The 23,797-nt window shown below is 46.5% G+C and overlaps 1 protein-coding gene across 8 annotated transcripts in view; it reads right to left on the bottom strand.

Annotated features, from left to right (window-relative positions):
- LOC144159464 (uncharacterized) overlaps positions 1-23,797 on the bottom strand; it is a 286,980-nt gene that overhangs the window by 123,037 nt on the left and 140,146 nt on the right. For all 8 annotated transcript variants that reach the window (XM_077690975.1, XM_077690970.1, XM_077690976.1 and 5 more), the window contains exon 3: positions 5,159-5,300. The gene's annotated coding sequence lies outside the window, so the exon portion shown is untranslated. The remainder of the gene's footprint in view (positions 1-5,158; positions 5,301-23,797) is intronic.

Below are 23,797 nucleotides of genomic sequence, written 5' to 3'. Positions count from 1 at the left end.
AAAATCTAGGAGCATAAAGCTAATCTTTTTTCCCGAACTGAAGGCATTTCGATGACACAAGACATGTTCCTTGGACAGCTGGTATTCATTTATCACCACCACTTCGGGTTAGTGTTTCTCAAAGTTAGTAACATCAATATCTTAGCTGAAAAAGAATGTCGCAAGAGTTCCCTGAACAAAAAACAAAAATTCTATTGCATCGTGCCAAGCAATACTACAAATTGTGTACAAGTACTGTGGTGTTCTGACGGCAGTCTCCCCATTAGACGCACTGATTAAATATTTATTTCTGTAACTTGTCAGCAATGAGTACTATGAACTCGTCTGAAGCGTTAAAGTTTTCTGTAAATTGGCTTTACATTCAATATTGTCCCAAATAACGCCTGCTGAAACCACCCTTTTGCAATAGGAATGTCTGAATTTATCGAAATGCGCAGTTGCGCTGGAATAATAAAAGTCACCTATGGCAAATAATGCATACGGAAAGTTGGTTATAAACACATGTCTACGATATTTAGACCCCTGGAAGCTAGTGTAGGCCGAACCGGTTCTCCCAGAGTAGTGAGAAACATGTTCTCAGTCACAGTCTCAAAATAGACCTCACAACGCCTTAGGTAGTAATGAGACCAAACTCATTGCAAAAAAGTGCCACCTTTCTTTTTTATTCTTCTTGCTAGTCAGTTTTAGTAGTTAGAAGGATTTGTCGTGCGGGACAAATATTTGTCGGCGTTTTAAAAAGTGTAGAATTGCAAACACAGCTAGTGCTGCTATTTATTTACGTAGACACTATTGTCTAGTCAGTCAAAGGGCTGTTGAAATTATATTATCCAGGGGAGAGGCTTAACGAAAGAAAGAGCCTTGAGGTTTGAATGACCTAGGGAACGAACGTTATTTTCATTCATAACACGGAAGGCTTTTTGTCTACAGCAGAAAAAAGAAAAAAAACGCACTCCGAGTTCTCGAGAAAGCACGTCCGAACCTTGCTTCATTGCTTGACCCAATTATTCGAGCACCCAATTCGCGCTTCCCGTGCGCAACAATGGTGGCGCCGAAAGAAGTCACTCCGGCGACAGGTTTGGTGCTGCTTCGAGTGTTTATGAAAGGAAGTCGAGACAAGTACAGTGCAAACCCTCAATGTTGCCGCGGGCGGTCAGACCCGAGGCGAAGGAGAACAAGGCCAATACTCCATCGATGCAAGTCCGTGCGTATTTCCTTCATGTCATTGAGGACCGAAAGACTTCGAACACTTCCCACATTCACGCAGTTGCCGCCTATAGTGTTTTCTGAGCAAATAGGGAGGAAACACCTGATGTTTTAATTTCCTTGAAGCTTCCGAGTGAAGCGCGGTACATGGGGAGTGAAGCGCCTGCAACCGTTGATATTTGTAGTGCTGGGACTTCAAAATCGGTTTGGCTAAACGACAACCGGTGGACCAGCAGGATGGAGGGACGAAATAAGGAAATTCGGAGGCAACGAATGGGCCCAAGCAGCTCAGGACAGGAGCGGTTGGAGGTCGATGGGAGATCTGCAGTACACCTAGTAGGCTGTTGTTGACGTAGTTGTTGTTATTCTTGTTGTTGTTGTTGATGATGATGACAATAAAAATTGTTCTACACGTGAAAATTCATTAAGTTCAGGGGTTCGATCAGTGCTGTCTCACAAGCTTCAGTGACGCAAGAAGCGAAAATCTTATAAATTAGTGCGTAATAAAGAGGTTTTTTAAAAGTAAGCCGATTTAAAGATTTCAAAAATATGCCGCCCAGTGCTCTGCCTTGACAAGTATGGTCGATATGGTTATACAGGAGCCACGTTGGGCGCCAGACGCGTGAAATCCTCCTTCAGCTAGCCATCGTAAGGAAGAAGAACAGGTCCCGGTTATCAATTTCTGAGGCGGAATGAAATGTCATTTTGAAGGTGGCAGGTCTAGACACGTAAACCAGTGCCAGGGCAGTGTGCCGAGGTTTGGAATCGTTCTCTAGTACTCGCAATGGCCGAAAAAGACACACAAAAATTCTCGACTGTAGGTCAACCAAATTTCCCCCAAAATAGTTTTCGTCCCTAACACCGGTACTCTAAGGAAACTCATGTGTCCCATACGCCAGTAGCTGCCAAGGCGGCGGGGCAGCTGTCACCATTCTTGATTTATCGGAACAGGGTGATGCAATTCTGCACAGACTGTTCATCCGGCGATGACAGCTTTCGAAGTGTGAAAATACATATCTTCCAGGTGGGACCACTAGAACTGCTAAGTCATTCGCAAGATACAAAACAACTTATCGAAAGTTCGCGGACGAAATAATTAAAAGCGCGTGACCCAATGCACCTACTGGTACCAGCCACGCACCCAGCACCGGTGACCACCCCAGCTGCACCTCGCACACGTGTGAGCGCGCGCCAGTAATTACGTAAGTGCCGCATGGTGGCGTGCCTGCAGCGGGGCAAAAGCGCGGCAAACGATAAGCCGGAGATTGAAGTACCGAAAAAAAAAAAAAAGGCGCGCTCCAAGCGAGGCCGAAAGCGCGGGAATGCAAGAGCGTATATATAAGCGGGTTCTGCCTGCGGCGCCCAGCGGCAGCCAGCCTTATATCCTTGCTCGTCGTTTCATCCGGTGCGCCTCTTTATTTATCGTTCTCTCTCAGGGCGCTTTTTTATTTCCACGTCCTTTTTATTTCACAGGCGAAGAAGAGGGTTCTCGTGGAAGTCGGCCGGAGGAGAGGGGAAGGTTCGGAGCCAGGTTTCAGGCGGGTCTCCTGTCACTCTCGAGCCGCAGGCAATAACACGTCCGGAGCGCCGGGGCCGTGGCCAATTTCGCGCTAGAGCTTTCGACTAAACCTTTGGGCAAGATAGAGCTCACCCGCGTGGGCGGCTGCTGCTGCAGGCGAGAGATTAAAGACAAAGAAAGAACGAGACGCAACGCACAAAGAGAAGAGCCCACGTGGAGAAGCCATAGGGCGAGGAATACCGAGGGGAAATACGAAAGCAATAAGCATCGCTGATAGGTGAACGGACACAAATACGAGCCGGAGAGAGAAAAGAAAGAGGCAGTTTCATCAGGTACAAAAGCGAGGGTTCAATTCCGAGCAAGGCCGCGCCGCTTGGTTCCGAGCGGGAAACATTTCGAATTAGTTGCGAGTTTTACGAATGAACAAAACGAAAAGAACCTAACGACGAAGGAGAATACACGCGAGCTGTGAGTGTGATTCATGATGGTATAAGGCTAGGCTGAGAATATGAAAAGCATACAGTTACTGGAAGCGTTGCTCTCAGTTGTTTCATTCGAGCTGTAGCTAGTTTCAGATGCTGAGGGCGAAGGTCGCCAGTCTTGGTTTGGTAATCGTGGGAAAGGTCACAGGTGACGAGTTGGTATTCGATTGGAGCCGGTAATCGCACGCCCCTTGCTGTTGTGAGATAAAATCTTTTTCATGTTGGTTCGAATAATCGTCGCGACTGCCCTCTAAATATTGCTGTGATGAGCGGTTGGAATGTATCTATAGTGCATGTCTGTGGTGCATCTGAAGAAATACGCAAATCAATGATGCAATCATCACTTTAAAATGCCAACTCTCATGTAACCGAAAACTAAAAGAAAACACTAAAATGTAACAAAGTTTGCAACCAGCGGCACTGTTCTAACTGTAATAGGCCGATGGATGGACACCAGAATACTTGTCTTTCAATTCAGGAATGACAGACAGTTTCCCCGCAGTGATGTCAATGCTGACGGTGCTTTTGAATAGACCGACAAACAAAAAAAAACTTGTGAATGTTGAAATGCCACGAGAATCACCTGATTAGTCAAGGTTTGATGTCTGTTTGCTCATGCAAAAAAATAAACACAACTCCACGCAGAAGAGCCTGCTGCTACAGGTGAAGAGGGAAGGCCGGTGTCCGTGTGCAGCAACGTTACACAGCTACCGTAATCAAAATAAAAAGGGGGGTTTGCCGAGTGTTCTTTCAAGTTGACGCTCGGGTGATGATGCGGGCCGAGGGCAGCAAAGGAGTTAAAATACTGACAAATGTCTGAAATGATTTACCAGGGGATTAGGTTCAGCAGTTCTTATTGCTTAAAGTGGCCATAAAGACAAAATACAACTTCGTTCCGTTTTGAAGAACTTGCCCTTGGTAACTCACACAGCTGTATTCTAACAACAAAATATGTTTTTAACAACAACAAAAAGGCAAGGACAATTGAGAAACTTTCAAATTTCGCGCTGCAGTGACATATTGCGGGTAGCGGTGACGTCATACGGGCCAGCTGTAAAGAAAATTAGTGGTGTTTAAAGTGCTCGTTAGCATTCAACTGATACCATCAGACATCCAGAGACACCACTAAAATCGCCCAGTCGTTTGTTGGTACCGGCTTAGGTCGGTGGAAGCAATTAGCACAAACAAGATCCTGTGACGTCACAGAAAAGTTACAAGAAAGTGGCTGAGGAGTCGACACAGCTTCCCATGTTTGCGTTAATTTCTGGATTATTTTTTGAAGTTTGCGATGGATATGGTGTCATTGTTATCGGTACCAATAAGTCTTTCTGATGAACCAAACTTGCATTTTGTCTTCATGACCCCTGTAAAAGTTGCATCGACTCGTTCCTGCATGTTTATCAACCTGGCACAAAATACGGCTCCCGAAGTAGCAAAGTGCGAGCCACACTGATGTTGGAATGACCTCTTGAGAAATATCAACGGTAAGAACAATAGAAGCATGTCTTAAGGCAGTAACGAACCGTAATGAGCCCCCAATTTCTCCTGGTGAAGTTTGCAAAAGGCGTGATGGGTTCAACGACGCAGGAAATGCGTGCTTAAAGTGTATGTCCTGGAGTTTCCCAAGGAGAAGAAAGAACTTGAGCTACGATTTTTACTGTAGCAAACTACAGTAAAGCCTGGTTATAACGAAGCCCTCGGTACGGGAAGCTGAGTTCGTTATAAGGGTACATCGCTAAAACGGATCATACCCTACTCCCCCTGAAAACCCGCAATGAAGCTGTTTTGTCATAGCTGAAGATCAGTGTATAAGGTGCCAGCCGTGAGTACGGTCTTATGATAGCGAAGGCGTCTCGCGTTATAATACTATAAGACACCTGTTATTGGACCTCTTCCTTTCTTTTCGGTCGGAAACAGGCATCTGAAAAATAACGAGAGGGAGAGAGGGCGTTACCTGGGGATGGTTGTGGCGCCATCTGGCGTGCGTCGTCTCGTGATTGGCACGGTCCAGCGGAGCACGCTCTCTTGCCGTCACCAACATCGATCGGAAAGCGGCGCCCCCTGGCTCAGAGGACCGCAACTGGTGGAGGAGGCACCTGCGTCGAGGGTAATAGCCGTTGTAATCAGAAGACTGCAACTCATCCGCGTTATGCGTAAAGGCTGATTTTAAACCGAAAACTTTCTGGTGGGACCGATGTCGTCCTGTCAAAAAACTAGTGCATTTCCTCACAGACCGGTTGGTCGACCGAAAAACTCTGATAAGATCTCTGTACACACGGCGCGTGTGTGAAACCTGACTTCGATCGTGTCAAAATGGTCAGTTGAAAATCGCAAAAGAGAAACGGTTCTAGAGGAGCCAATACACGCATCGATCATGAAGCAGGAGTGCAATAGTACGCCTTTATCTCATAAACAACGTATCGCATACATTTAGATAGTTCGTAGATGTGTTTACTTTGGGCAGGAAAAATCGTCGCATAGGTTCGTTTTTCATTTGCGATTTGGGTGTTTGAAGTATTGACGTTCTATTAGACACACTTTCAACGAAGATTGGATGCCCTTTTAGCGAAGGTTTTGTCTCGATTTTGACGCAGTTCTCGCGCTTCGCTCAACTTTCTTAAGGAAGAGATGTTTTTTTTTTCTCTCTTAAAAACTGAAACGTCTTTGAAATAAAACCACGTACCATAAACATTCATTTCCATTACCGCGTATGCAGGGAAGCTTTACCTTGAAGTGGCGGCATCACCATCTGGTTTCGGTGCCACTATTATCATCACGATCGCACGACACCCTCATCATTAGCGGTGCCCAGGCTGGAGCGTGAGCATTGCCACGCGACATCGAAGATGTAACAGGACTGCGCGTCTGGGTGGTAGCATGCCATCGCCGTTCCCCACTTCCAGCCGGACGTTCCGCACCGACAACGAATGTAGGAAGCGTCATCACTCCATGGAGTCCACGGCTCCTTTCTACAACCGAGACATTATCTGGACTGCGAGAACATTACTGCGCATTTTTTTTCTCTTCAAACATTGGTTAGCAGAGACTGCCCCCCCTCCCTCACCCATAGTCATGATTAATTACAATACTTTAAAGCTTGACGTCGTTTTGTTTGTACAGCTCATTTTAAAGAGACAGACAAGCGATTTATCTCGAGTGTATTTTCCTCTTACCAAATGAAAAGACATCACTTAAAACACCTTCAGCCGAAACGATTTCGCTGATAGCGCCCTATCACTTTTGAAATCGCAATTTTTAGGGCTACCAGCCTTACGTGTCCCGCCTAAAGCAATGCTGGCAACACACTTTGAACTCCACTTGAAACGAAAAGAGGTACTTAAAAACGCGTCCCCGGCTAAAAGAGCCATAGTGAGAAACCTTCCCTATTCCTTTATGCGGTTTTTGAATCACGCATTGAAACCGGTGAGTTTTTTGGACACGTGCGGTAGTGTCACGTTTTGACAGTTCATGGTTTCAGACTTCAGCAATTTTAGTGGAAAATTAAAGTTATTTCCACCTGTTTATTTGGAAATTCCTTGCGGTTACCCCATTATATAAAACGCTTGAGGACATGTACTCCCGTAAAATCGGTTGCCTGTCCCTTTCAACATTTCGGGCATGTGCATTCACAGTAGAGGAGTTACAAATGTACCCTTAAAGGAAAACCAGCAGCAATCACGGTGACACAGACTACAACACACAGAATTGGAGATTTTAGTTCGTGAAGGTAAGAAAAGAAAAAAAGAAACTCTGGAGACACCTCAGGTCTTTTTAATAGTCGTGAATGCGAAGGCATTAACGTCCTATTGAATGCCAAATACTCCTTCGAAGGACATGTCCACGACGCAGTGAATAAGAATTGGTGAATCGGCCGTGACTCTCGGACAGCAGCTGTCATCGTTATTGGCCCATCCCCCTGAGTGTGTGACAAGTGTGTACGGGTACAGTGACGTCGCAGGCTAATAAAAATTAGCGAAAGTAGGATCGTCACGAGCTTCTGACGGCAGCAGTCAGCGACATTGTGCAATCCATACACCTGAATGGGTATGTTGTAGCGAATACAATGTTACGCGAGCATTAAGCGACGTATTTTTGGGCCGATGCATCTTCTGTGTCATCTCAGCGGACAATCATGTGAAGAGGCTGAACTAAGAAGAGGAGAACGAGATTGCTTCTTAATTGGCACCATCATCCACGAATCGCTCTACCATCTACGCGTCTCTTCATACACCTTCTAACCTCACTCCAAATAAATAAATAAATTTAGTAACACTTTGGTTACCTTAACGTGCGATTACCTAACGAAGTGCCACTCAAGCGACGTCACACTCCTTGCACGCCGAACCACGCGTACCGGTTGTCGAGGTTTTTAGTTGAAAACCTGTATGCGCCATTGTAGCATCGCGACGGTAGAGAGACAACGCACACGTTGAAGGTGAAATTCAAGAGAGAGTTTATTCAAGGTGGGGTCCTTTTATAGCTGGGTCGCATCCCCCTGTATGTAGACCCCGAAATGCTGGGATCCGAAAGTCCCGATAGTCCAAACGCACATCCCGAGGCCTTGCGTTTGATTCCCATCCGGTCACCAATTTTTTGTTCAGCTCAATTTTTTTTTACGTTCTTCCTCTTTGTGCGGTCGTACCTTTTATGGGCCGTTCTGCGGCTATGGGCGGCTGCTCTGGACGGCGGGTTTGCTGCTCAATTTGACCTATAATGCTTTCGCTTTAATAATGGCGCTGTCTAGGTATATTTAGCCAGTGGTTCACAGAGCTTCATTATTGTGAGAAATACCGGTAGCGATTTTAATTAAAAGAAAATAGGTCACAGCTATTGTAAGCCCAAGTTCACAGTTCTCGGTTTGCGTTTCATTTCTTGTCGCCATTATACGAATACTGGCATACTAATCAGTATCGATTCTATGGCAAAACAGAAACCGTGACCGGAAACATACAATGTAGCAGGAATTTTTTATTTACGGGCACAATTAAGGCACAGGTATCCCAGCTGTTACCTTTCAAACTGCTGACAGGCAGTGCGTGTGGGCGTATGAGCGGAGTACGTACATACACGTAGCTCCATCTGGTACCTGTCGAGGTATTCAGGCGGATCTCTTCTTCAGTTGCCGACTCCCGCCATAGAAATTGAGTCATACGGCTCAGATCTTTTACTAAAAATACTCAGATTACCAGAGCGAGAAGCTGGTTCTGATAATTCAACGGGGATTTGCTTAGGTGGCGCCACATAAAGAGAGAGAAAGAGAGGGATATAATATTTTTTTTTCAGTCGAAAACCGGTTGAGAATGGCAGATATACTGCATGTAAAGATTTAGCTTACAGTTAATTTCGGTGGCGTGTATATTGCAACGTAGTCAGGGACAACCATGATGTCTTCACGGAACAAAATTTATTGGAGCGAACTTGGGCTCCGGTAACAATTGAAAGAACACACAACCGGTGTAGAAGCAGTAAACACAGTGACGTGCGCAGGCGAGTGTCGTGATATCTAATGCAGCGGTGTTTTACTTGCGAGCATGCATTTTGGGGCGTTAATTCTTCGAGAACCATAGAATCAGATCGAAAACGTTGGCGATCAAAGACGAATGTTCGACCGGCGACAAAATACTCTTCCGATCAACTGAGATAGCCTGCGGGGCATAAAAAAAATAGACTGAAAGGGGCGCTTCACTTCCGACTTTGACAAGACAGCTGGGTGTAGCCAAACGCTCATAACAAAATACACAAGTAAACAAAGCAGTGTGTATATTCGCGTCAATGCCTTGGTCGCCCCCAAGTATTTTAATTATGATTCACCATACGTAAGTTGCATCAGGAGTAAACTGACGCAGTCACAAGATTTTTCACCAACCCACGAGGCTGTCGTTCGCACTGAAGGGCACACAGGAGACACGGTGGGCCGAGACCGGTATTTGTCCTCCGACGTCGCTGCCGAAAGGGTTGTCATCCCTACCCCAAGAACCGCCGTGACGTCCCGTTTGTGAGCGGCGAAGCTCATTGGCGCCATCTGGTTATTCGAAATAGAAGTAACTCCGCACGGCTCAGGCTAAATTGCCGTACCGGACCGACACACTCGAAAAAAGACGATGTAAGCGCAGCAAACCTAAGCCATTTTAAATGAATTTGGAAAAGGCAGCTCTTATCAGCCCTATCCCCCAAAAAATTGGCGGATAGTGTTCGTTAGGAGCACCTTCATCGAGTGCCTGGATCTATTGTGGCCATAGAATGTAGGGAAGGGCGAAAGAAGGGCAAAGGTGGTGATCGCTCCTCTTTAAGCTGTTTCTGAGCCAAGGCTGTTAAGCCTGCACAGAGCTTGCCGTCTCCTGTTCTGCTCATGTCCCAAAACAAATCCCCACATCCCAGTCGTATGGTCACTAAGTCACTCTGCGTTCGCTGCTGCGTTACGGTAATCCCATGTTGTAGTCTGTATAGCAAGTGAGGCGAATGCGAAACAATAAAAACATAAAAAATGGGAATGTAAGCTAAGAAATTATTCTAAACAGTATAACTAGAACAAATAAAAACATACAAAATGGAAATGTAAGCTAAAAATTATTTTAAGCAGTATAACTAGAACATAAGTTGTGGAGAGGGGGGTTAGTAAAAATTACGCTAGCGAATATGCTGACACAGAAGTTTCTTTTATGTTCTCAATACCATGGACATGACGAAAATTTTGTTCGCACACAGACAACCAATCGTTTGACAAAGAACTTTCCCTACCTTTTCGTCCCTTGTTTCCACATTTCTCCTGCACGGCCTCTGGGCCTTCCCTTCCTTCCAATAAAGGCTTTCGGACTACCTGAAATTCGTGGATGTGAGCCAAAGCCCCACACGAACAAGCGCTTTGCCCTCACTGCGGAAAAGAAATCCCCTGCAGCCGGGAATTCAACCCGCCAAACACCGTCGCCGCTATGTTTATTTGTATCCACCACCTATCCCCATCGAAAGAAATTTTGTTGCCTAAGTGAAAAAGGGGTAATTACGCCGGGCCTAAGTCACTCTCATCGCATTCCGAAAAGGACACGGCGGGCAGACGTCGACACCGGTTAAGATCCCACGCCCGGTCACAGGCGATTACTAATGATGCTAAGCGTCGAAGCGGCCGGCGTCAAGGCCTATCAAATAATCAGCACCCCCCAGCGGCTCTGTGCAGAGAAAAGGGAAGAGACGCACCGCTCCTCCTCTAAATTCTCCCGCATCCAAACCCTCTGATTTCTGGGAAACGTTAGACACTCGTCAGGGGGGGGTCTGCCGCCAAGACGCTCGGAAAAGAGCACGCACGCCGTCTGCTCAGCGTAGCCAGGCAGGGAGGGCCCCTGGAAGCAACTGGCTCGCTTTCCCTTCGGGGGAGCTCGAAGGAGCGGCAACGCTTCAAATTCCTCTCCCCTCGCTCCGCAGTGCCCACCGAGGCGCCTCGTTAATTATTCGGAGCACCGAAAACGGTTCCAACTCTCCCCCCCTGCACCCGGCGTCGTTCTCTCTCGGCTTCCCCTAACCCCACCTATGGACTCAAGCCCTTGCCCTTCCACTTCGCGTTCCTTCTTTCTCTCCACTACCAGCAACGCCAACATGCGTCCACGTTTTTCATTTCTTCTTGCAGCATCCTAAATACAGACCAGACGTGTCTTAATATATATATATATATATATATATATATATATATATATATATATATATATATATATATATATAAGGTTAGTAGAGACAGAGACAAACGAGAAAGACGTAGAAAATAGACATAAGTTTACTGACGCTTCAGGGAGAGGACTCCCTTTCTTCATATATATATATATATATATATATATATATATATATATATATATATATATATATATATATATATATATATATATATATATATATATATATATATATATATATGCATCCTCATCCTGCACAGCTGTACGGGTACATATCTGGTACACAACTTTCCGTACGTTCCTGTTGTGGAGGTTCCCGATCCCTTCATACGCTTTACCTCCTTCTCGTGATAGCCTTCCCAGCCGCTTCTGTTCCTCAGATGCGCGCTGCTGTGGCGCACAGCTTTGAGGATCAAAGGGGAAGCCAACTGTGCCGCTCAAGCATCCGAGCGGGTTCGGATAGGCCCGGTCGGCTATTGTTCGCCCCTTTCTCCCAATTTACTCCTCTTTCGCATCCTCTCCATCCCCGCATCTATTTTATATCCTTTTTTGCAGTCCCTCCCATTCTATCCCGCATTCCTTTCCTCTTCCGTCCCGATTCCCCACTCCGTTTTCACCACCACGCGCTGGTTTTGAGCGTTGAAACCGGCGGCTGGCATCCGTTTCTCCCTCTCCTCCCTTATTGCCTCGTCCGCTTTCCCCTCGTCCTTTCTCGGTTTTGCGCCTGATTCGAGTCGAGTCGTCGTCGTCGTCGTCTTCTCCTCTCGCGTTCATCTCCTTTCCTTTCTCTGCCTTCCCGGTCGTGCCACACAGCCGGCTCGGTGGTGTTCCCCCGCCCCGTGTCCAGCTTTAATTTTCCTCCCTCGTCGTTCGCTCCCGGCCTCATCGGGCGGAATCTCGCGGCCCTCGTCCTCCGGGGCCTCCCAACGCACACGTCTGGCTAGTTCCCTCGTTTCCACTGATTCCTTCGTCTCATCGTCGGGGAGAGTTTCATCGCCTGCTTCCTCCTTCATTCCCGTCTTCACCCCTTTTGCCATCGATCTGGTCGAAAGGGTTAAAAGCGGTTGAGCACGGAGCAGGAGGAAAGGCGCGCCGGAACAAGCCAGGCCAGCGTGCTTGCGGCAGCCCGGGCTGACTAACGACAAGAAATGTACGAGGACGCCTATAGCGCTGCTGATGATTTAGTGAATCCGAGAACTTTAGTGCCGAACTGTTAAACGAATTTGCAGGTATTCTGGGTTCCTCCTTAGGGCCCTCGATCTTTAGTGACTACTGCGTCGCTGAGTGAGGTAGCAGAGTCATCATTATCATTTCTTATTCGTGCCTTTCATCAACCTCTCAACCTCTTTGCAGCTCGCCCTTAATTGTTATGCTTATATGTTGGCTTAACGTTGGGTAGTTGTAACGTTGAACTTGACGACGTGTCAAGCAACGTCAAACTCATTGTTAGTAAAGCTTCCTGTGCCGATTGACGACGTGAGAGCAGAAAGCGTAACGCCGGGACTAACGCCAAGCCAGGCTGGACACACACCCGCGTTCACAATAAGACGCAAAGAGGAAACCTACTTGGCGGAATCGTGCTTTGCTACCAGCCTCGTAGTCAGTTCCGTAATAAGCGGGCTCAAATTAATCACGTAGGCTTCAGTAGATGCCTACTGAGTGTGCTAAAATCACTCATTACGGGTATGTCTCTAATGCCTGCGCAACACGGCAACTTTAAATTGACCATTGAACGCTGGCTTACATGTTCGCCCGATGTATTTACAATGGGACACTAGATAGACAATTGGGTCGAAAGCCTTCGGAATGGCTTTGAAACGACTGTACAGGTATAAGCCGCGTTTTAAGTCGAAGGCCACAACGCGTTCGCAAGGCCCACCATCAGTCAGCCAGAGAAACTAAGCTGTGGTGGTCTTGGGGATTCGTGCTCGTCCCGTATTACGGTAGCCCCTGATTCGAACCCACGCTGACCGCGATTTCATTGATCTTTCCCCCCTCAATTACTACTTTATTTACAGGAGTTTGTCTGAGTAATTTGGCATAAATTCAGGCATTCTCAGGACAATTTTCAATTATTCAAGCCGTCGACCATCTTGTGTACCCCATGTGTGCCAGCGACGACGTAAATGCGTCGTCGTTTAGTCATTTGCTTAGTCAACTAATGGTTTCGTATTGAAAACAATCTGATCAAAACTCTGGTCATTCTTGAAACCTGTTTCATCGAAACTGTTGGCCGGAAAAACGTATTAAAGCACAAGTTTAAAGTATACTCAACACTACTCTTAATACACTGTACAGAATCAACTAGTACTAAAAATGAGCACGTAGAAGTGGAGCCACGAGGAGAACAAGTCGCCTACAGCCATACCCAAATGCCCTCATTTTATTTCTGATTCACGGCGTGCTGTGGATTCCACTTTAGATTTCTGCAATTAAAACAATTATGCAATAAACCAATTCAGCAATCACTTCTCTGCACAAGCTATTTAAATAAATTGTTAACTGGATCCTTTCGTATGCTTGTGATAGCTTTTACAATACAATCCCTTCTGCGTGTAACCCCTTTTGTAAACCCTGCGTCCTATTGTTGTGCTATTTTTAGAGATCCTGCTTGCGCAGTCTGTTGCGTGCCACTGCTACTGTTTGTCTAAGTGTAGTGTAGATGAGTGTATGTTATAGTATGAGAGTTGCTAGCACAGGTTTCCAATGCACTGAACAACTGCCAACGTTGGGGCTTGCGGCTCCGTCAAGTTGTTTCTTCCTCAGCTTTTTCCGCAGTCCTCCAGCATCGTACCCCTGTGGTGCAAAAATAAACGAGTCTATTCTATTCTATTCTATTCTATTCTATTCTATTCTATTCTAGGCATCCTGGGACCAGTTCGGTCAAGCTGCTTGCCTGCCTGTTGCCTGCACGCATTCCTGCTTAAGTCCATGCTCTTCTCTTCGTGAAATGTAACCTCATCAACTGTAGCTTCCTTGCCAGCAGCCGGCGCACGTTGGAAGCACCTTTTCAGTGCGTTGTGCCAACATTATTATGACATCGTAAAGGTGATCTAGCTTGCCAGTTCAGCCAAGATAGTTCAGGAAATGCATTGAGAGAAAAAAAAATACATTTTTCGCTGGGATTAGGAAAGCAAGGGGGGGGGGGGGGAAGGGGAGGTCTATAATTTATCCGTGACGTCCAGGGGCCCGCGAAGTCACCAATAGTTGATCGGAGATATCTGGGCTCCACAGGGCCTGTTGCCAGAGGGTGGAGACGAAGGGAGAGGGGCTATAGGAAAGCTGGATACTCACAAAGGGAGTGATTTGATTGATTGTGGGGGTTTAAAGCGCCGACGCAACGCAGGCGATGAGGCGCGCCGTAGTGGAGGGCTCCGGATTAATTTTGACCACCTGGGGGTCTTTAACGTGCGCCGAAATCTCGTACACACGGGCGTTTTTGCTTTTCGCCTCCATCAGAAAAGCGGCCGCCGCGGCCGGGAATCGAACCCGCGACCTCGTGCTCAGCAGCGCAAAGCCTTAGCCACTGAGCCACCGCGGCGGGTACAAAGGGAGTGGTAGTGGGTGTCCAGAGCCCCACGCGCTGAGCATTTAGGGGATGTGAAAATGTGGGAGAACTCACAATTCGATAGTTTTGGCGACCCGAATTTTTTCTGATGGAAACTCTATCCATACAGCAAGAAGACACTTAGTTTGGCTGCCTAAAACTGCTTGAGCACCTGAATTCATGAGCTCGCGTGGTTGAAGTACAAACATCTTTTTTTAATAGCTGAGCTGTTTAAGCTTGAGCTTGGTCTGGTGGTGTTAGCAAAAAAATACAAAAAAATAAAACTGCCCCGCCTGTAAAGGGTGCAACACCGCAGATAGGGTATTATAACAGTGAAGCCGGCTTTCAGGCCTGCTCGAGTGGGAGCCCAAGGTGCATATGCGTATGCGCACCCCTCACTACACCGTTTTAAATGTGCTAGTCTTTCCTGGGCTACTAAAACGCAAAAAAAAAATGGCGCAGCTTGCACTAGGTGTGCAAGGCTGGAGAAAGAGCGCAGCTGGGGGTCGACCTAACTTCTTCCCTCCAGGGATCCGCAGTCAGTGTGGGGTACCGACCGGAACGGCCTCGGGGAAATCCGGCTAAACTTCGCCTCACCCCTCAAAACTTAGCCTAGCCCAGCAAGAATACACCGCAAAACTTAACAAAACTTAGAAAAATCTAGCCAAACCCAGCAATATCTAGCAACCATAGCAAAACCAGAAGAAGCTAGGACGACCCCAGCTCCGCTGTTTCTCCAGGATTGCACCACTAATGCATGCTGCGCATTTTTTTTTTCAGCAGGTGCGTAATATGAGTGGTCGGTAACGTATATATAGGATGTCGGTAACGTATAGCTCGGTCACGTCTATCTCGTCTGCCGCGCTGTGATTAGTTATGAACACCTACCAACTCGCCCAACTTGAAACTAAACGTTTAGGATGGAGGAAACTTGGTGCACAATGAAAAGATTTAGTTCTCGGAATAATACGCCACGATAAGTAACCCTGCCTTCCGCAGGCCGCCATAGGATCCTAAACTGCTGTAATCTAAGCAAGCAACACTTAGATTTTCACACAAATGAGGGGCGAGGGGGGGGGGGGGGGGGCATATGGTAGGATTTCTTTATTTCACTTTATTTCACCAACATTAGGCCCAATTTGTAAACGCGTGCGTAGTGTGGGACCCATATACGGAAGTGCTGAGAGAACAGCTGGAAAGGGTGCAGAAGCGTGCAGCTAGATATGTTACAGGTAACTTCAACATTGATATAAGAAGCTCTGTCATTCGAGATAACTTAGGGAGGCAAACATTATGCTCGCAAAGAAAATTTTGTAGGGTAAAGCTTCTCTATAACATAAAGATAGGATCAACTGGAATTAAGCAATATACCCACATAAAAACGCCGAATTACATGTCGGCACGAAGACACAATTTAGAAAAAATTAAACCGTACCAGTGCCGCATCAATGTATTTAAGTACTCCTTTTTTCCTAATGCAATTAACGATTGGAACATACTCCTGAATGAAATTGTGCGCCCACCGAATGTTTTGACTGCTATTGAAAGTGTTTCTTGAATGCTAACATTTGATTTTGTTGCTTTTGACCGTATATTGTTGCTATGTTCTGCTGTGTTCAGATTACCGAGACAAACCTGTATTCCCATTCTATAGCTTGCATTTGTATGCTTATTTGTTGTTTATGTGACCAACCCTACAAAAATACCCAACGGGCGCTGTAGGTATTTGGAATAAATAAATAAATAAATAAATAAATAAATAAATAAATAAATAAATAAATAAATAAATAAATAAATAAATAAATAAATAAATAAATATTAGCGTTCCGTACCCGCACGGAATATTATGAATTGTTTCCCCCGGCCCATGCGGTCGTTGTTTTAAACGCACTGCTCAAGTTTACCTTTACAAACGCCTCCATGTCACCTGAACCAACAGAGAGGAATGACTGTCAACGATTTTGTAAAGCCGTAATTACTACGGCCATTAGGCTAAGCAACAAACAACAAGGCAGGACCGCGGCATTCCTTTGGCGCCTTAGCACTAGACTAATAGCTCTAGTAATTAAGTCTTTCCTACCCTCTTCACTAACTTTGCGCGTTAACACAAACTGACGTGAATAGGAATGCAACCACAAACACGAATGTTAACCCAACAGCATTTTACTACGGACAAAAAGTATCTGCTAAAGGACGAGTTTGAGGATTCGGGATGAATGACGAACTTTGATTACTCCCGATGTTCAAATTTTCTTGAATTCGCCGCAGTGACGATATCAGTCCTCCGGGCCTGTAAAAGGGTTAGTAAAATCGTAAGAGAGGAGCCGGCAGTCAGGCCGTGCGCCCGACTTCCTAGCGTCCCCGTCGCATGCTTAGTCCGGGTTGGGAAGGCGGAAGCGCCAGGACAAACCTCGGAAAGTGGAAGGAAGGAAGGAAGGAGGCGAATGCGGAGGTGGCGGGGAAGTGCCGGAGCCGTTTCCGGGCTGCTCCGGCGTTCTCTTCCCGCTCCGGGGGGATACCGCGTCGCTCCCACCGGCGTTCATCAGCGGAAATGGCGCGCGGGGCGCCCCCGCGCGGCCTGCCACGGGAGATAAAACGTGCCGACGGCTGAGCGATCCTTCGGCTGTTTGCCTGGTGCGCTTGTTCGTCCGCTTCTGGGTGTTTGTATCGTCGAATGCTCGTTCGCGCTTCGCCAGCCTCGTGGAGCAAAACGCGCACGACTTTCCGCATTCCCCCGCAGCTGCCTCACAGCAAATGCCGCTTCCTTTCGTCCCCATTTTTTTCCCCGCCTACGTAATCGCGTAGCAGAGCAAAACCGGAGCATTGAATCGCGTGCCAGATGAATATATCCGTCCGGAGGAGTAGAAATACATGCGAGCAATCTTGTCTTTCCTCAAACGTACCCCGTGGTGCTGACGACATTGTTAGCACTGAAAGAGGGGACGCAGAATAGGAACACAAGAAGCCTTGGTCACATTTCCACGACATTGTTAGCACTGAAAGAGGGGACGCAGAATAGGAACACAAGAAGCCTTGGTCACATTTCCACGTGCTCAAACGTCATCGCTGCGGCCGCTATCTGGGCGGGGTGACGCGCCTTTTTTTCCGACTGGTGAGTAACAGAGCCGTCTACACTGCATAAAGTTCTGCTCGTGGGATGATCCTTGCGGACTTTCCGCCATACACAGATGTTCAGCGACATCGCAGCAAATGCGCAGTAGGCAGTTATTCACGCCCACCATAACGGTCGGGATCCCACCTAAGGGGCGGGATCATATTTCGTGAGACTGTCAGCAGGTGCTGATTGTACCATGGGTGATAGCTTGGGTCAAAGAGATTTCGGGTTCGGCATCTGACCTAGGCGACCAAGCAGTGGCACTGCTGAAGGAGGATAAGTTTAAACTCTAGGCTTTCATTTGGTTCCTTTGCATGAAACGACATCTTTATGTTTTACACGCGTGTCCTAATCCCATCGTAAAAGGGGCCTCACTTAATAAATGCCTGATTCAACAAATTCCACCTTTTGAAAATAGTAATGAAGAGCTTTGAGTCATGTGCTGCCATAAATATAGGGATACTTTCTAAAAAAGGTATCCGTGCAACGAAGATTTAAATACTTCTGACATTACCTTTAGGTTTCCCAGCTTCGTTGAATTTTTTTTCTTCAGAGACGCGTGAAGTAGTCTCTGGTAGAACCAGTTCCTGCTAAAGTCGCTTTCTGCGAAAGCGTGTAAGTGCCTCTTACGTTTACTACAACCTTAGGCTAGCCAGTTGAATGCACAGCTATCTGTCCGGAGTAGCTGGCTTCAAACGTAGCCGACATATTTCAGCGTCAGAGAAAATGAATCTATCCACCCAATGAACCCATGTGTACGATCCAGCATTGACTACGAAGTTGCACAATAAAATCCTCGGGAAATTGGCAAGTGAGCTGAAGGTGGGTAATTTACATCAGAAGCTCCCAAGGTAGCATGCTTTCAAAGCAAGAAACAAGGAAAACGGTTGGATGAGTTACATTTCGCTGAAAAAGAAATCAATTATTAATGACTACGCAGTGCTGGAAGCATACATGTGTTTACGGAAAGGAATAAATGAGAAGTTCTTCTGGCGCAGATGGAAATCGCACTCTGCGCTACTTCTTCCTGAAGGGAGTAGTGGAGTGGAAATATAAGCCCGCTTCGCATCACGAACTGTGGCAAGTCATGGTGACATGAGGGCTAAGATCCTGCACCCGTTAAGAGTCCAGGACAACGTAGCGCCTGCCAAACTCTTTGGCAGGTGCCCCAGTAATGCGTGCAACTTGCGAATGAATGACAGGTCAGGCAACTGCGCTTGCCAGCCGATAAGATATCCTCGAGCGTTCGCCAACCAGGGGTGCACAAAATATAAAAAATGTTCACTTGAAATCGGTCGGTTTCAGGGAAGAGTGATAGGAATACCAACTATACCAGCGCACCTGGGCTCAGCAAACCCCTAAGACAAGTAGAGTGAGAGTTTGATTCGCTCCACTCATTTATTGCAGCCGAGCTTAACAAAAGCAAGCTGAACTCCATTTCGCTTTCTCATTCCATTCACGCTAGGCTAAGCCCAAATCCCGCTAAGAACCGCGCATGCGCAAATAAGGAGACGGCGAGTTTGTTTTCTAGATGAGGAAAAAGCAGGCTGGTGGAGGAAAAAAGAAAGAAGGTAGGTCGGGTGGCGAGAAGACTGCCACAAAATGCCTAGCAAACCAGAGTCGGCCCGTACACAAAGCAAAGAAAGAGGGAAAAAAAGCTCGCAAGTAGGGACAGCCAGCCGCCAGGGGGAGGATCAAGCAAAAACAGCAGCGCCAGCTGCGGAGGCACCAAGAGACGACGTCGAGTCACGCGCGCGTAACTAAACCGGGAGACGCGAAAACAAAGCGAGGAAAAACAAAACTAGGCGGCGTAGGTTGAAGAAGAGCAGGAGGAGGAGAGGGAAGAGGGAAAGAGGCTTTTCGCGTTTTCCGGGCACGTCGGATTCGTAATTAACAACCTTGGAACGAGAGTCTGCGAAGCAGCGGAGTCGGAGCGATGCAAAAGCCCGCCGACGCCGTTGCCGCTGCGAGCGTGTGCTGGCTGGAAGGTGAACGAAGTCCATCTGGTGTCGAGGGTAGAACCAACACCACCTACATTAAAAGGCCTGGTGGCTTTTTTTCTCTTCGTCGTTTTGTTTCCCCAATTCAGCCAATGATTTTCTCCCGCTTCAGATGGGCTAACATCAACCGCCCCGAAGAACCGAAAAAGGTGATACGGGTGACTCTTGAGCAGTGAAGAAGGCGCTTAATCGAAGTGATGTTGATCGACTGTTTCTGTGAGGGCGAGGGCATGGTAGAAGGAGCTCCGAACTGGATGTGAGCATTTATGCTCCGAATAACGGATAGCGGTTGCAGTGATCGTTTGTAGTGAACTTTGCTTGAACGGAGCCCTTTTGCGGGGAACAAGAATCTTGGCTATTTTCTAGAAAGCTGTGGGTTGAAGATATTCTAGCTTGAAGAGAGCGTCCACTGAATCAGCGGTACCTTGTGGTTTAAAAGACAGCAGAAAAATATCCTTTTTTCTACTTAGGCTAGCTTTTGCGTAAAATTATCAGTTAATAAAAGAGCTAACCGTTTCGCCATACCGCTAAGTAGAAAACGATGAAAACATCTACCATGTTTTATTAGTTCCACAAAACAATTCAAAAGTGCTCAAGAAATTTTTTTAACACGAAAGTGTTTTATTCCGGGATTCACGAAGATTTCACTTACGTCATATCCGTCACAGAAGTGACGCCAGTACAACGAAGCACGCGGCCTGTAAAGGGTGCACCCCTGCACACAGGGTCTTCTTGCGGGGAAGCAACTTTTAGTACTAAAGAGTACGTTTTACTTGCTAGGGTTGTTCGCTTTGAGGTTTTTTATTTGAACACGGAAGTGTTTTATGCTGGGATGCACCAAGGGTTCACTGACGTCATTTCCGTCACGGAAATGACACCACTGCACCTTTCCTGAAGCGACCCGCCAGCAGGATGTCACTCGCCAAGCGCAGCCACAAGACAGCCGCCCACCCGGAAATCATGCTCAGCTGCAGATTTCCCTGCACATCTCACTTTCGTGTTTTACCGATCCAATTTCCAAAGGTAGCCAGGAAAGTCACCACCGTGAACTCAACGTTCGAAAACTAGATAGAAAAGTCACCATTTTGAGAAAAGCGTAGATAGAAATTTCTTTCAATGTAGGGTTGCCAACCTCCCGGTTTTTTGACGGGCCCGGCCGATTTTTTTTTTCTTTTGACAGAAGGTCCGGTTGGCGGTCCCTGCTTAAAACCGGCCATCATCGGCCGGTTTTTAGGCCATCGTGCCGCGATTATTTTTATGTTTTATAAGCGCCAATTCAGTAACTACGACGAAAGATATGTGTCGGAAAGCTACGCAAAGACACGCGAGCAGAGAAAATACTCAGGCGAGCGCGCTTCCTGTGATGTAGGGGGACCGAGGGGAGGAACAGCACGACGAAACGCCGCCGCCGCCGCCAGGTGGCATAGTATTGCGAGGATGGTATTGCGAGTATCCCAGGATTTAAGGCTAGCACAGAGGAAGTTAACTTGAATGCTGCCGAAGCGACAAAAAGATTAGAATACTGGTGGACGAAAAGCAGAAAGGGGAATATTGTCTGGGACAGTTACCACCTGTAATAGAAAAAAAAAAAGAAGTATTTTGTGCCTAATAAGCTTTTTGTGCCCGCCCTAAGCAGCGCTAGTATTAAACTAAGAGTATAAAACATAGGTATGTAAGTCCTTTTTGGTAAGATGAATGTCATCACCCCGCTACAATGAGAAACCAATAGCGATCATCATCATCATCATCATCATGCATAATATTGCGCGTGAAGGCACATATGAATAACAACTAAATCATGCCGTATGCATTGCATACTTTTTAACCTTCGCTTGGTGGTTCAGTTGCAAAGAAGAGCTTTTAATGGACGAAGTATGTAAAATTATTTTTCAGTGCAGCACATTCAAAGCAATAAGCAAAAGCTCCGTCACTGTCAGTACAAGCGTTACGTTGATTTCTCTCTAGGGAAACACGAAAATAAATTGCATTGCATGTCAAGAAAATATAGCGTCTGTTTTCAACACAAATTCAACCTTCTAATACCACGTCTCCACCAACCGAACGGCCGGTTTTCCTGAGGGGAAAGGTGGTAACCTATTTCGATGGCCTTCGCAGAAAAAAAAAGGCAGAAAGTTCACGGAGTAGCGAAACTGGATAACAAATATACATTTGCTAAGGATCCGAAAAATAACAGATGTTCTCCATTGTCTCCTAAGAAACCTAAAATATAGTTAATTTACGTAAAGTATTCAATAATCATAGAACGCGCGTTCGCTGCACACTTTTTGTCGCCTCTTTCACTGCCTCCTTGCATTCCTGTGCCTATTATAAACCGCCAAATACGCTTCCTCCCCGCCCCGTTATGGAATCCCAAGCTTCCGTGAACTGTCCCAACATCACACTTTAAACTCAAAAAGAAAAAAAAAAGCGACAGAACGTGTTTCGCATTGTGCCGGTAAGTAGCAATGTACGTTGGTGTGTTTTGGGTGACACTCACTCCTTGGGCCCTATTCTCCCCATTGCCATGCCGTTCCCATTTTCTTGTTCTGACTTTCACCTTGACTGCTGAAAAGCACTGAACGACCAAATAAGGCCCTTTTTCTCCAATATAAGGTGTGCCAAGAGACCGGAAATATATTAATAATCATCAGCGCTCAAAGGAGCCAGGCAGTAGCCAAGTCGCCACGCCAAAAATTCTAGTCGCCACAAGCTTCTGAAGGTCGCCAGTCTGGCGACAAATTATTAAAACTGGCAAGCCTGGTTGGGAGCACGTCCTCGTGGCGCCGTTCTACGAAGCCACGTGGAACGCGCTCTCTTCACGCGGTTCCAGGTTGGGGAGAGAAGCTCGTCGGGAGACATTCGAAGCGGTCGCTGTTTTCTTGTTGTGGGGCACAAGTTTGCCTGAATAAACTAATTGTTCACCGACCGTGCAACGTCTTGTGGCTAAAATATCAACGATAAAAGGGCGTTCCTCAAAACGCAGTGGAGAGCCTCGACGGCTCGTTCGCAAGTGCACTTGGTGATATGTTAATATGTCCCGTTACTGCGATAGGGACAACTTTTTCACCTTGTGCTCCAGAGAACATCCTAAACTCCTGCGAGGAATTATCCGATGGCTCGTGACCATCCTAGCCGCATACGTAGCATTTATGTAACGTTCTCCTCGAATTTTTTTGTGTGGTTCATTTACGGTCGTAAGACTTTGCGTGTCACGTTTTCTTGATCTTTCGTTCTTGTTCTGGTTTTATCTCGCTTCCCTTGGGCTCGGTTTTTAAACCAGCGAACGCACTTTTCTTAATAAGCAAGTTTCACTGCAACGGAGGAGTGAATACGAGAAAGCAAACTCAAGAAAGACGCAGTCACTGTATAGTTGGTTTGACTGATACACACCGAGCTTCTTTAATATTTGTTTCACTACTATCCAGAAGTACCTTGCTATGAAGACCTTCTTCAGTATGTTTATGCTTTCAACGACTGCGCTGCCCCCACTAAGAGCTTACCCTACAGCTGCGTCTTGTGCTCTAGCCATCGTGACGTGCACGTTCTCAGTTGATGATGTCCAACCGCGTTTTTGAAAATGTGGGGCGGTAGAACCCAACCGAATGGATGTTTCTACGGCCACTTGCACCAACTGAACGTTGGTAACAAATACATAGTGCAGTTGCTGCCAAACAATGGGAAACATTGATTTTCCTCAGATGACTCAAATTACATCATTTGGTGCTGACTTCGTGGCGTCATTTTAATGGTTTGTTTGAACTAAGTATGACAGGTATTACAGGAAGGTACGAAGGTACGGCGGATGTAGGTAGTATAGTATAAGTATTGTATCGTCTTGGCACGAACGTTGATAACAATTTTAAAAGCGAAAGCTTTATTAGTGGGGCCATTGGTTTTCTGTCAAACATCTAACTCATTTCCCATAGCCCGGTAGGTCGACCGAAAAGCTATGATACGATCTCTGGAAACACGGCGCGTGCGCGAAACCAGGCTTCCATTGCGTCAAAACGGTTACCTGAAAATCGCCAAAAAAGGAATGGTTCTAGATAAGACAATACCCGCATCGACGATGAAGAAGGATACCTTGATCTCATAAACAACGTATCGGTATACATTTACATCGTTCCTATAGATACGCTTAAATAGTTTGCTATAAATCGTCGCATGGATTCGTCCTGAATCTACGATTTAGGTCTTCGAAGGTTTGACGATCGATTGGACGCACTTTCAGCGAAATCTTTGACGCAATTTTGACGTACCAGGAATGGCCTGT

Source organism: Haemaphysalis longicornis, unplaced genomic scaffold (assembly GCF_048455015.1).
Source record: "Haemaphysalis longicornis isolate Haplotype H1 unplaced genomic scaffold, Haemaphysalis longicornis Haplotype H1 scaffold_10, whole genome shotgun sequence".
Classification (NCBI taxonomy): Eukaryota; Metazoa; Arthropoda; class Arachnida; order Ixodida; family Ixodidae; genus Haemaphysalis; species Haemaphysalis longicornis.
This window is presented reverse-complemented; position numbering and strand designations above follow the sequence as displayed.